Source organism: Pipistrellus kuhlii, unplaced genomic scaffold (genome assembly GCF_014108245.1).
Source record: "Pipistrellus kuhlii isolate mPipKuh1 unplaced genomic scaffold, mPipKuh1.p scaffold_m20_p_32, whole genome shotgun sequence".
Classification (NCBI taxonomy): Eukaryota; Metazoa; Chordata; class Mammalia; order Chiroptera; family Vespertilionidae; genus Pipistrellus; species Pipistrellus kuhlii.
Window position 1 is genome coordinate 4,627,749 of NW_023425532.1, and position 13,187 is coordinate 4,640,935.

The window sequence follows — 13,187 nt, forward strand, 5'->3', positions numbered from 1 at the left end:
CCCCACCCCCACCCCCCAGCAGCCGGCCAGAGGCCCTGAGGGCGCCCGCACCTATTCTATAGCCCTTGGCCTCGGCTCCAGGGCCGGCTGCTCTGGGTTGGGGATTGCCCTGTGGGCCCTTCCTGCCCTTGGCCTCAGACATTCCTCGGGAGCATCAGAGGCTCTCCGGGCCAGACCGAGGGGCCGTCCCCCCTGTGACTGCAGACGGTGGGACCCGCGGCCTTGGGATAAACAGTGGGGGGGGGGGGGGCGCAGGAAGGCGATCGCCTGGCCCGCCCCGAGGCGGAGCTGCAGGCAAAACCCTGTCATCCGGAGAGCTAGCAGCCCCACCCAACCCCCCCCCTCCCGCCGCACCTCCATCCCCCCCCCCCCCCCATCACACACACACACACACACACACACCCCGCCGCTCAGGGCCCGGGGCCGCACCCCGCTCGCTGGCTCCGCACAAAGCGTTTGGCCGCCGATCAGAAGGGGCCGCGGCAGGGAGGGGGAGGGGAGCCTGAGACAAAGGGGGCCCAGGACGCACCGCTCTGCCTGGGCAGGTGGCCTTCTAGAAAGCTCCCCCCCCCCCCCCGCGGGGCGGTGGGAACCCCGCCTCTCTCTGATCGCTGCTGCGTTGGGGGGAGGGGGGGCAGTGAGCCGGGACCGCCGGGGCCTCTGATGGAATGGGTTCCGCAGTTCAGCGTCTCCTACGGGCCCCTGAGGGGACTCGGCCATTAAAGCAGGCTCCTTCTTTTCTTTTCTTTTGTTCTTTAATATATTTTATTGATCTCAGAGAGGAAGGGAGAGGGAGAGAGAATCATGATCAGCTGCCTCCTGCACGCCCCACACTGGGGATGGAGCCCGCACCCCTGACGGGGAATCAAACCCTGACCTCCTGGTTCAAAGGTCCACGCTCAACCGCTGAGCCGCACAGGCCGGGCTAAACCAGGTCCCTCTATTTCTCTGCTCCCAACCCCTCCGCAGGCACCCGCATTGCACACAGCAGGCAGAGACCAGGCCCTTCTGGGGGGCGGGGGCAGGGCAGGGGGCAGGGGCAGGGCAGGTGTGCCCACACCCAGGGGCCCAGTTCCGCTGAGAAGGAGGCGTTCCCTCCCCGTCTTTGTTTACCCACAGGAGCCTGAGGCCCAGGGCAGCAGGAATGCCCGTTTGCTTAGTGGGGTGCCCCCAGCAGCAGATCCCGAGCTGGGGATCCGGGCGCGCGGGCACCGGGCACACCCCTCAGTTATCTCAGCTGCGGGGAGCAGGCGGGCATTCACCCGCCAACTTCCGCCCTGGGTGCAGGCTCTCAGAGAGACAAACATGATCTCACTTACAGATAGAATATATTTTTTAATGTTTTTTAGTTGATTTCAGAGAGAGGAAGGGAGAGAGAGAAAAATTCATGAGGAGAGAGAATCACGGATCGGCTGCCTCCTGGACATCTACCACTGGGGATGGAGCCCGCAACCCCGGGAATCGAACCCTGACCTGCTGGCTCCCTGGTCAGTGCTTAATCTCTGTTGGCTTGGCTTAGCGCTTTCAGACATGTTCATATGGGCTGTGGGCCCGCACACACGCAGGGCGGCCCATGTCCCGCACACAGGCCAGCGCACAGTGTTTGCTACCGTGCCCTGGGGGTAGCTGGCGGGGGCCACAAAGCCCTGGGGTGAGCGACACCTCTGGCCCTGGCCCCCCTTGTTCTCTGCCATTGGGAGGGGGGAGGAAGGGGCTCAGGACAGGCCCCCTCCCTCCCTGGGCCTTATCCTCCTTAAAGTAGACTCATAATCGCGTCCAACCCGTCCTTCTCCACGTGGGGAAACTGAGGCCCACAAAGGCAGGTGAGAGGGGGAGGTGGAGCTGGGACCAGTCCTCCTGCCTCCAAGCCCTGGGCTTTCTGGGGCGCTAGCGAGGCAGGGACCCGAGGGAACCCCACCACGAGGCCACTCCGCTGCCGGCAGGAGAAGGGGGAGGGGGATCCCCAGTGGCCGAAGCGCCTCCCCCCTTTGTTCTCGGTTAAGCCACCCACTCCCCCTGGCCCTTCCCTTCCAGCCTCCGGGAGCGGGCGGTTAGATCGGCCCGGGTTCGAGACCTCGTTCCTGGAACCGGGGAGGGGACGGGCCGGGACCACCCAGCTTTCTCTCCGTGTCCGGCCGAGTGACGTCGCCCCAACTGCAGGCCAGGACCCCGGGTGCGGGCTCGCGCCCCCCTCGCTCCCCCGCTAATGGAGGGGCCGTGGGCAGCCAGTGACAGTGTGCACGGCCCCGCCGCTCCCCCGCCCTCCCTGGCGGCAGCTCCCCGTGACTCAGTGGTTTTCGCCGCTTCAGGCCGCGTCCTGGCGAAACCTCTGCGGCAGCTACTGCGGCAGCCTCGGCCCCGCCCCGCCCGGAGCCGCCCTCGCCGCGCGGCCGCCAGGGGGCGCCCAGGCCCCGAGCCGGTTCCCAGCTCCCGGCCCCGCCCCCTGAAGGCCCCGCCCCCTGAAGGCCCCGCCCTTCGCGCTCCGGGGGCGGGGCCGGGACGGGAAAGTCCCAGGCGCGTCATCGCGGGAAACGTTAGTCACGCACCTGCAGCCGCACCGCATCCGGCTGGGAGGGGCGTCACGCCCTGGGGAGGGTCTCCCGGCACCTGTCCTCCGGGCGGCCAGTTAGTCCTAATGGTGGCTGCCAGCCTCACTGGCCATCTGTAGGGAAGAGCGGACCCAGGTCCCTTCCTGCCTTTTCACTCCACAACACCTCCTGGGGAGCTCGCTCCGCCTCTCCCAGGAGAAGGAACCAGAGCTCCTTGAGGCAGAGGCCGCAGCAGGCAGCGTTCAAGGTCTGGGCGCATGGCACCAGCTCAGGGGCAAGCCATCAGAGGGCGAGCGTCATCAGAGAGGCTGCGGTGGCAGGCAGGTTGAGTGCTCCCATTGGCCAAAGGCGGCACAAGTCTCAATAAGAATCCTGACTGTAATCAATTGAAACACATCAAGTAAAATACATGTCTGTGTTCCATCCATCCTGTACATTGAGTGGCCAGATTATGATGGCCTCTGAACTCATAATAACCTGGTCACTAGTGTGTGTGTGTGTGTGTGTGTGTGTGTGTGTGTGTGTGTGTTAGAGGCCCGGTGCATGAATTCGTGCATGGGTAAGGTCCAGCCAGAACTGGCCAGGGGGAAGGGACATGGCAGTGGGCCGGCCTGCCTGCTGGTAGAACTCCTGGTCGAGGGGACCATTTGCATATTAGCCTTTTATTCTATAGGACAGACACGGAGTAGCCAGATTATTATGTGTTCAGAGATCATCATCATCTGGCCACTCCGTGTATAATAAAGAGCTAATATGCTAATTAGACCAAACAGCAGAACAACCGTCTGGACAACCTTCCTGATGAAGCTGGGGCTACAAGGGGTGTGCCCCTCGTGCATTGGGCTTCCAGTGAGTCTGTGATGATGCTTTAAAAGCCCGCATCTGTAGACTCTGCAGGTACCCCGGACTGCCTTCCGGAAGGGGATAACTGAAGGGAACGAATCAAGCCTTTTCCTTCCTTTCCTGCAGGGACTGCATCGCAGGGTCACCAAATGCACGCGCTGATGAGAGGAAGGTTTTCTTTCTTGAAGAATCACAGCTAGTAAATGCACACGTGATGAGATGAGGAAATCACTATGTTGCAATGAAATCATGGATCCTCTGATCCCTCAAAATGGTGCAACCAGACATGAAAGAGCCTCCTGTGGTGACATAATAGAAAGTACGCAGCATTGCCACTGACCTATTCTGGGCAAAAAAAGGGGTGGGAGGGGATGAAGGTGATCAAGCCTCTAGATCTAGCTACTATTTAAAGAAAGATGAAGGGTGGACAGAGATGTTTAAAAACAAACAAAACAAAAACAAACACCAGAGATACAATCAGTTAACTAGGTAGGCTGTGGAAAGTTCCACAGGGCAAATGATCTGGTTTTTCCTACTCAGGAAAGGAATGCGGGAGGAGGAGGGAGGGCCATCTGTTAAGTAAAAGACTTAAGAAACATCAATCAACCCAGCCTTTGGAAAATTTTGGAACAATCGTAGACAGAACTTACAGAGAGATTATTAGATAACATACAGAATTGGCTTTCTGTTGGGTGTGATAATGGTGTTATGGTTCTATTTTTAAGGTCCTTATCCAGCAGGAAAAAAATACAGAAAATTTTATGGTAAAATGATCAGTCTGCGGTTTGCTTACAGCGCTCCCACAGAGCAAATGGCGCGGGGCCGAACGGAAACAAAAATAGCTGAAGGCCGATAGCTGAGGGACCTGGGTGACGATGACATGGGGTCTCCACTTCTGTGTGTGTGAAAAGTATTTGTCAATGACGGCTTTTTAAAAGTATGCCCCTCGCTGAAATCGGTGTGGCCAGCGTCGGCCTGCGGACTGGAGGGTCCCGGGTTTGATTCCTGTCAAGGGCATGTACCTTGGTTGCGGGCACATCCCCAGTAGGGGGTGTGCAAGAGGCAGCTGATCGATGATTCTCTCTCATCGATGTTTCTAACTCTTTATCCCTCTCTCTCCCTCTCTGTGAAAAATCAATTAATTATATATTCTTTTTTAAAAAAGTATGCCCCTCGTTTGGCCCCTTTCACACAAATAGCCAAGTAAATTCAGTGAGAAGAAATTTTTCTAGTTTTCTCTGCATTTACTGCCACACATTCCTATCAACCTTCCTACATGTCCTTTATCTGTATATATAAAAGCCTACGTGACCATTCTGACCGAACGACCAGTCGACCAGTCCTATGATGCCCACTGACCACCAGGGGCAGATGATCAATGCACGAGCTGTCCCCTGGTGCTCAGTGCTTTCCCACATCCAACCTCCCATGGCCCCTCCCCCAGCCAGCCGGCCCCCATCGGCCCCTGGTGCTAAACCATTCCTAGAGACCTGCTTCTGGGTTGGGGTTTCCTATGTAGCAGAGCACCTCCCTCACTGTGATCTATTGAAAGCCAGCCCTCCACACAGGGTTTGTCTCACTACTGTCCTCTCCCTTCCCTGGGGCCACCCACCTGCCACAATGGCAATAGTGAGGGAAGGAGGAGGAGGGAGGGAGGGAATTGCCTCCTCTCCCTTCCCCAGGGGCTACCCACCATGGTGGCAGTGTGGCAGAGAGGGAAGGAGGATGGGGGGGATGCAGGGAACCACACGGTGGGGGGCAGCATTGGCATCTAGTGCCTGTTCCTCCTGCGCCCAGCCCAGAGACCATCGCCTCCTCTACTGACCCCGCCAGGGCCTTCGGGCCCCGGGTTGGGATGGGGAACCTGGGGTGGGTGGCAGCAGATGCACCCCCTTTCCCAGATGGGCTGAGGGCCGGCTCCCTCCTTGGAGCCAGTGGTCAACCTCCCTCAGTCCCTCCCCCGCTCTATGCACGAATTCGTGCACCGGGCCTCTGGTTTTATAATAAAAATAATATACAAACAGTGAAATTAGTAATTCTCGCTTCCTTTTAAAAATCTCAAACAGGCCGAAACCAGTTTGGCTCAGTGGTAGAGCATCAGTCTGCGGACTGAAAGGTCCCAGGTTCAATTCCGGTCAAGGGCATGTACCTTGGTTGCGGGCACATCCCCGGTAGGGGGTGTGCAAGAGGCAGCTGGTCGATGTTTCTCTCTCATCGACGTTTCTAGCTCTCTATCCCTCTCTCCTCCTCTCTGTAAAAAAATCAATAAAATATATTTTAAAAATCTCTAGCCGAAACTGGTTTGGCTCAGTGGTAGAGCGTCGGTCTGCGGACTGAAAGGTCCCGGGTTCGATTCCGGTCAGGGGCATGTGCGTTGGTTGTGGGCACATTCCCGATGGGGGGTGCGCAAGAGGCAGCTGGTCAATGTTTCTCTCTCATCGACGTTTCTAGCTCTCTATCTCTCTCCCTTCCTCTCTGTAAAACATTAATAAAATATATTTAAAAATCTCAAACAGGTCTATGCATAATCCCAAATTCAGAATGATTAAACTAAAGACAAACTAAGAATCAGAAAGTCTGAGTTTTATGGTCCATTTGGTTTATTGTTCCTCCTCTCTCTCTCTCTCTCTCTCTCTCTCTCCCTCTCTCTCTCTCCCTCTCTCTCTCTCTTTCTCTCTCTCTCTGTTTAGATAGTATTAGGAGGTGGCATATAGTAATCTCTAATTTCTTATGGGCCCCAAAATGTGCCGTTCTGATTCAAGTTAGGAACAAACGTGTGCTTACATCTAAAGCTGCGAGTGTCAGCTCTTGGGTGAAGCTGGGGAGGAAGGTCAGGTTCATCACCGCGCTGCGGGGAGGCCGCTGCGTTCTCCCCAAACCTTCCCCCGCCCCCCCCCCCCCCGCCCCCAGGCCCCTTCTGGGTTTCACTTCCCTCTTTCCGATGGGGGCCATTTCACTTCCGCCTCAGAGCTCTGCGGGCTAATGAGAGGCCGGAACGCACCTTGAGAGGACCCTGAGCTGCTGGAGAAGGAAACCCATCATTATGTATGTTCATCATCCACTGAATGCCCGGACACACCCAGCTCTCCTCATCAGGCGGGTGCTTGCCAAGGGTCATTAACAGGGTGATGGCTTTCATCATCCTACTGCTTCCATCCTGAAGCTGCGAAGGCCCCACGTGCTAACTCCGCGCCAGCCTTCTGAAACAGGCGGGCCCTGGCCGGTGTGGCTCAGTGGATAGAACATCGGCCTGCGGACTGGAGGGTCCCGGGTTCGATTCCGGTCAAGGGCATGTACCTTGGTTGCAGGCACATCCGCAGTGGGGGGGGGGGGGTGCAGGAGGCAGCTGATGGATGGTTCTCTCTCATCAATGTTTCTAACTCTCTATCCCTCTCCTTTCCTCTGTAAAAAAATCAGTAAAATATATTTTTTAAAAATAATTAAAAAAAAAAAAAACAGGCGAAATGCGTGTGGATAGCCCCCCCCCCCCCCCCCCCAGCGGAGGCATGCTGGCAGGAGACATTTGTCTTTGTGACCCGAGACCAGAGGTTCAAAGGGCCGTCCTTTAGCTGAGAAATCCCCTCGGCTGCCTCCAACAATATAACCCCCACCCCTCCCCACCACCACCACCACCGGCCTGCACCCGCCTTCTAAGTCCTCCCTGGGCACCAGGGCACCAGGCTCGGCAGATACCAGCGACAGCCATGAGCTCTGCCATGCTACCGTCATGGCTGCAAATCCCCTGTGTCTTCATTGTTAAACAGAGCGACAGAAGGGCTTCTTTTTATGTATATTGTTTCTTTAATCTTTGTTGTGGAAAGCATTACATCGGTCCTCTTTTGCCCATTACCCTCTCCCAGCCTGCCCCCCCCCAGGCTCTCCCCCCGCCCACTGCCTGTGTGCACGGAGCTGCAGACTGCACACAGGGTCTGGGGTGAGCTCTTCCCACCCCTCCCCTGCCTGCCCTCCGAGTCCACAGCCTGTCCCTGCCTCTGGATGGGCGGGAAGACCCTGTCTCGCTCCCATATCTGGGGAGCAGCGCCCCGGGAGTGGGGTGGGACAGGAGACCCCACGTTTTACCCAGTGGCTCCCGTTTCTGCTTTCCGGCCTCACCCCCCCCCCCCCCCCCGCCTCCTCTTGTTTCCTCTCCTCTCCATGCCAACCTGCACATCAACACAGCTGCTGTCCTTCATTTCCCCGAAACACCGCCCTCCCCGCCCCCCTCTGGGCTGCGGGGGGCGTGCAGCAGCCATCCCGGAGGCTCTGGAGGCTGCGATGGCGGAGGCCCCAGAGGACCCCAGGGGGGCATGTGACAGCATGGCAGCCAGCCTCTCCGCCCTCCCCGCCCCCACCCAGGCCCCCTCCCCGCAGCTGGGCTGAGCCTCCCCCCACCTCGCAGGCTCCTCCCTTTCCTTTGTTCCTCTCCCTGCCCGCACCCCAATTCTCACCCCCTCCTTCTGCCAGGAGCCTGGCGCTGCACACCCCCCCCAGGCCCCAGGGCCCCCGGTTAGCTGTTCCGAACAAAGGCCGGTCCCCCTCCCGCAGGAAGGCCGCTCCGCACGCACCGCCTGCGGCACTGACAGTGGAATGCGTCTGCAATGCCTCTCTCAGCCTCACACCTCTTATCCGGACAACCTCAAGCCTTTGTGTAGGGGGGGGGGGGGGAGGACAAATATGTGATACCTTCATCAATAAAGACAATTTTAAAAATAAAAATAAAATAATAAATTGGCTAATTGGGGAAAAACAAAGCCCTTGTGCGGGTCACATCTTTGAATAGTGGTCACCACTCAAATGAAAGCTGGGGCACATTTTCATTTGTATTTATCAATTTGCTCAAAAAAGCCCATTACAGGTTAACATAAATAGGACATTTTTGAAAAATACATTTTATTGATTTTTTTTAAAGAGAAGAAGGGAGAGGGAGAGAGAGTCAGAAACATCGATGAGAGAGAATCATCGACCAGCTGCCTCCTGCACACTCCCTACTGGGGATGTGCCCCCAACCAAGGTACACGCCCTTGACTGGAATCGAACCTGGGACCTTTCAGTGCACAGGCTGATGCTCTATCCACTGAGCCACACTGGTCTGGGCCAAATGGTCCATTTTTATGGGAAATAGCCCTGCTTTTCAAAGCCAACAGGAGGGGAGAGTGGTGCTGCTTCACGCTGTTGCAGCTCTCTCTGCTCTGTGCTCCTAGGAGGCGCTGGGGCTCTGCCTCCCTTTCGGCTGCTGTGATTCAGACACACGCCCCAATAACCCCACTGCGTGCTCGTGAGAAAAGCAGGGTGAAAAGAGGCCGCAGCACCTTCACATGTACCAGAAAATGCCTTCTGTCCTCGTGGGGCCTCTTATGGGCTCTCCAGAGGCCTCCTTTGAGAACCACAATCATAAAACATGAAGACAGCCGATGGTGTGGCTCAGTTGCTAGAGCGTTATCCCATGGACCGAGTGGTTGCAGGTTCGATGCCCAGTCAGGGCACAGGCCCCGGTGGGGGGCGTGCAGGAGGCAGCCGATTGATCATTCTCTGTCATCATGGATGTTTCTCTCTCCCTCTCCCTCTCCCTTCCTCTCTCTCAAATCAATAGAAACGTATTTCAAAGAACATGAAGACATGTATCGTTTACTGAATAAGACAGCACAGGGCTGGCTCACAGGGGACGTGAGGGAAGAGCCTGGTGATTTCCCACATCCCATTCCTCTGCCACTACCTGCCAGCTCCTGGCAAGGAGGCAGCCGCTGCCTCTGCGCCTTGCGAGGCAGGATGTGGCTGCAGAGGGAGCTGACAGCCTTCAAAGGAAATGGAGTGTGGGGACATCTCACCAGGTATCGCATTAATTCATCATTTACAAGAGGGCTGAGCTCTGCTGGAAAAAGCAGGCACCTCTCAGGCTGCTAAAACGACCCAATCTAACGCTTTGTGGCTACAGAGACATGCAAAGCAGCAGAAACCCACAGCGTGGTGGGGTCAGAGGGCGTTCCGGTGAAGAGGAAAAGCCGGGATGGTTATGTGGAAGCAGATAAAGCAGATTCCATAGCAAAAGGCAGTACAAGCAATAAACAAGGTTGTTACATAATGGCCAAATGTATATTCCATTCTGAACATACAAATAGAGAATGCTTATTCTCTCTAATAAAAAAGAAAGACACAAATCAACCATACCTCCGCTAGCCCACAAGCCAATCATGAGCTGGTATGCAAATTAACCCAACCAAGATGGCGGTTAATTTGCATATCCAGGCGCAGAGAGAAGACTGAAGACAGCATAGAAAGAAGCCAAGTGCTGCAGAAGAGAGTGCAGCTTCGGAGAAGCAAGCAAGCAGGGTGGTGGAGAAGGGAGGGAAGCGGGCAGAGCAGCCGAGGAAGCCCTACTGCAGGAATGGGCCTCTGGTGTGCTACAAAAGCCATTGCAACCAAGGCCAGAAAAGAACATGGAATCGACCAATGAGCATGTGTGCATATATGCGTCACCCATGGACACAGACAAGGACCAGGGGGTGGGGGAGGGGAAGACAGGGAAAGGGGAATGGCTGGAAGAGATTAATGGGGAAACAAGGATATATATAATATAATACGCTCAACGATAAAGATTTTTTTAAAAGAAATATTAGTGGGGAAAACGCAACCTCATTGTAACAAACAAACAAAAAAATAAAATGGACAAAAAATCAAGAAGAAATAAATATTTTAATTGGAACACTCAACATTCCATTTTGGGAAAGAAAGGAGAAGAATAAATAAAATAAATTGGAAAATATTATATGATTGAATAACTCATTCGATCAAACTTGAGGGGGGTTGAGGCCCATGGGGTTCTGCGCTAGAATACAATGCCATGAGCAGTAATGAGTCTAACAGACATGGAATAACTAACAATGGGGCAACTCAGGATAGTCTCCCTCCAAGTGCATATGGAACATCCCACTGATCCTAGCCGGCTAGCGTGGCTCAGGGGTTGAGCATCAACCTGGGAACCAGGAGGTCAGGTTTGATTCCAGTTTTGGGCTCGATCCCCAGGAGCGGGCCTTGCAGGAGACAGCCGATTGATGTTTCTCTCTCATCATTGATGTTTCTCTCTCTCTCCCTATCCTTTCCTATCTGAACTCAATAAAAACATATTTAAATACACACATACCTCACTTATCCCATATTTGATCACAAAGACTCATTCTCCCCTTGAACTGGTTTATTCAAATGAGCTGGTATTCACAGAGAGGCAGAAATGCTGGCCACCAAATGGTCAAACTGCAGGCATGGCAATTAAAAACAAAAACAGATGACCAACAACATAAGAATGTTTTGAAACATTGAAATGCTCTCTGGTTGCGCTCAGGTTGCACAGGAAAGCCAAAACATGTGCAGGGGACATCTGCTGTTCCTCCTCTTTCTCTGGGGAACTTGCCCTCCCCGATTCTGGTGCAACACTCAGGCCCCGGGTCTGGAATGAGATGAGTCAGATGGCCCGAGTAACTCATCCTCCTGAAGGGGCTGAGTGTGCAAGAACGGCCTGTGACCCTAACTGGCCATTTGGAGCCTTTGTGAGGCCCTGGCATGGACCATGGGGAGAGACTTGTGGTAAATTCTCTGGGATTGTGAGGGTTAAGGGAGACCTAAACCCAGTGACACCAGGGTCTATGTCACTGGCCACATGGAGCCCACACCAAGAACTAAAATACCAGAGCGAGAGGGCCAAAGTCCTACTGGTGCCACATGGGCCCCCAATCCAGCCCTGACTGAGCGAGAGATTCAAGAAATTCTCCTCCTGTCTTAAAAATTGTGGTAAAATATTGACCATTTTAGCCCTTTGAAGAGTACAATTCAGCCAAAACCAGTCTGGCTCAGTGGATAGAGCGTCAGCCTGTGGACTGAAAGGTCCCGGGTTCGATTCCGGTCAAGGGCATGTACCTTGGTTTCGGGCACATCCCCAGCAGGGGGTGTGCAAGAGGCAGCTGATTAATGATTCTCTCTCATCAATGTTTCTAACTCTCTATCCCTCTTTCTTCCTCTGTAAAAAATAAATAAAATATATATATATATTTTAAAAAGAGTACAATTCAGTGGCATTTCACACTCACATTGTTATGCAACCATCCCCACTATTCTTTTTTTTAATTTTTACTGATTTCAGACAGGAAGGGAGATGGGGAGAGGGATAGAAACATCAGTGATGAGAGAGAATCACTGATCAGCTGCCTCCTGCACACCCCACACAGGGGATTGAGCCTGCATCCCAGGTATGTTCCCTGACCGGGAATTGAACATGTGACCTCTCAGTTCCTGGGTGAACACTCAACCACTGAGCCACATTGGCCAGGCCTCACTTTCTTTTCCAGAACTTTTCCACCATCCAAACTGAAACTCTGTACTCATTAAATAACCAACTCCCCTTTCTGCCTTCCCCCAAGAGGTTTTCTTTGAGGTTTAAACTGTTTTGAGTTCCATTTGTGTACCAGGCAATCAAAAGAGCCAACACTGTTTATTTTTTAAACAATGAAAACATAATACAAAATATACAATTATCATATACTAGAGGCCTGGTGCATTAAAATTCATGCACTGGAGGGTGGGTCCCTCAGCCCAGCCTGCCCCCTCTCACAGTCCAGGAGCCCTCAGGGGCAGGAGACGATCCAGCAATCAGGGGAAGGCAACGTGCCCCCTTCACACCTCTGCTGCTGCCACTGCCAGCAGCGCAAGCCTTGGCCGGCCCTGGTTACCTGAGCCTTGGGTGGCCCTGGGTGGCTGGGGGGATGAGAGCGGGTCTGGATGCACTGTACGCCTGCCACCCCCTGGCAGGGCTGAAAGGACTGGGGGACTCTGGCAGGGCTGAGGGAACTGGGCACCGCCATCTTGTGGCTGTGGGTGCCACCATCTTTGTGACAGCATGACAGTCAATTTGCATATTCCCTCTATTAGATAGTATAGCAAGAGCTATAAAAATATTCATACTGTTTGGCACAGTCATTTTATTCTGGGGAACAGAACCCAAATAACCACCTCACTCAATAAACTTATATTAAACAAAAGCATTCAAACTATTGATAATGGTGAATTATAAAAACAAGATGCTAGATAAACAGCAATATGGGTGACTGCTAGGCCAAAACTTTAAGACATGACATGGATCATGTATAAATATGAAAATAGATGCTCATGTTTCTGTATGGTCTGTGGCCGCTTTTATAGCCACAAGCCTAAGTCGTTTACTATCTGGCTGTACAGAAAGCTTGCTGAGCCCTGCTATCTACAAGGAGAGTGAATGAACTGCAAGTACGGGCAGCCAATGAAGGATTCTACCCACTGAAAACATTATCAACTGGGTGTGGCCACGGAAAAGGGCTGGAAAAAGAAAAGGTTGCAACCCAGGGCATGCAGTCATGGCCTGCGCCCCCAGATGGAGGGAAACCGGAAGTGAAAGGAAAGGAAGTTAGAACCATAGAGCTTCAGTGTAAACATAGAGTTCTTCCGGTAGTGACCTCGCGAGAACTCTCACAGGCTCCCAGCTCTTCTCGTAGATCCTCCTGACTGATCCTGTTCCCTTCAAGTTCCAGTTCATCTACCAGATCTCAGAAGCAGATTGTTGGCAGAAAAACCAGCACTGACTGCATTGTGATTAAGCTAATTTATTAAGGCAATTAAAGCCGGTGCCTTTGTTAGAGAAGCAAGGCCAGTAAACCTGTGCATCTGGCTTAGGAAGCGCAGACAGCAGCTCAGCTAATCTGAGGAGCAGGCTGGGTGGGGGTCCGAGGCCTTGCACCCCCTGTCTGTAGGTTTTGGAATTCCTCTGCTGAATAT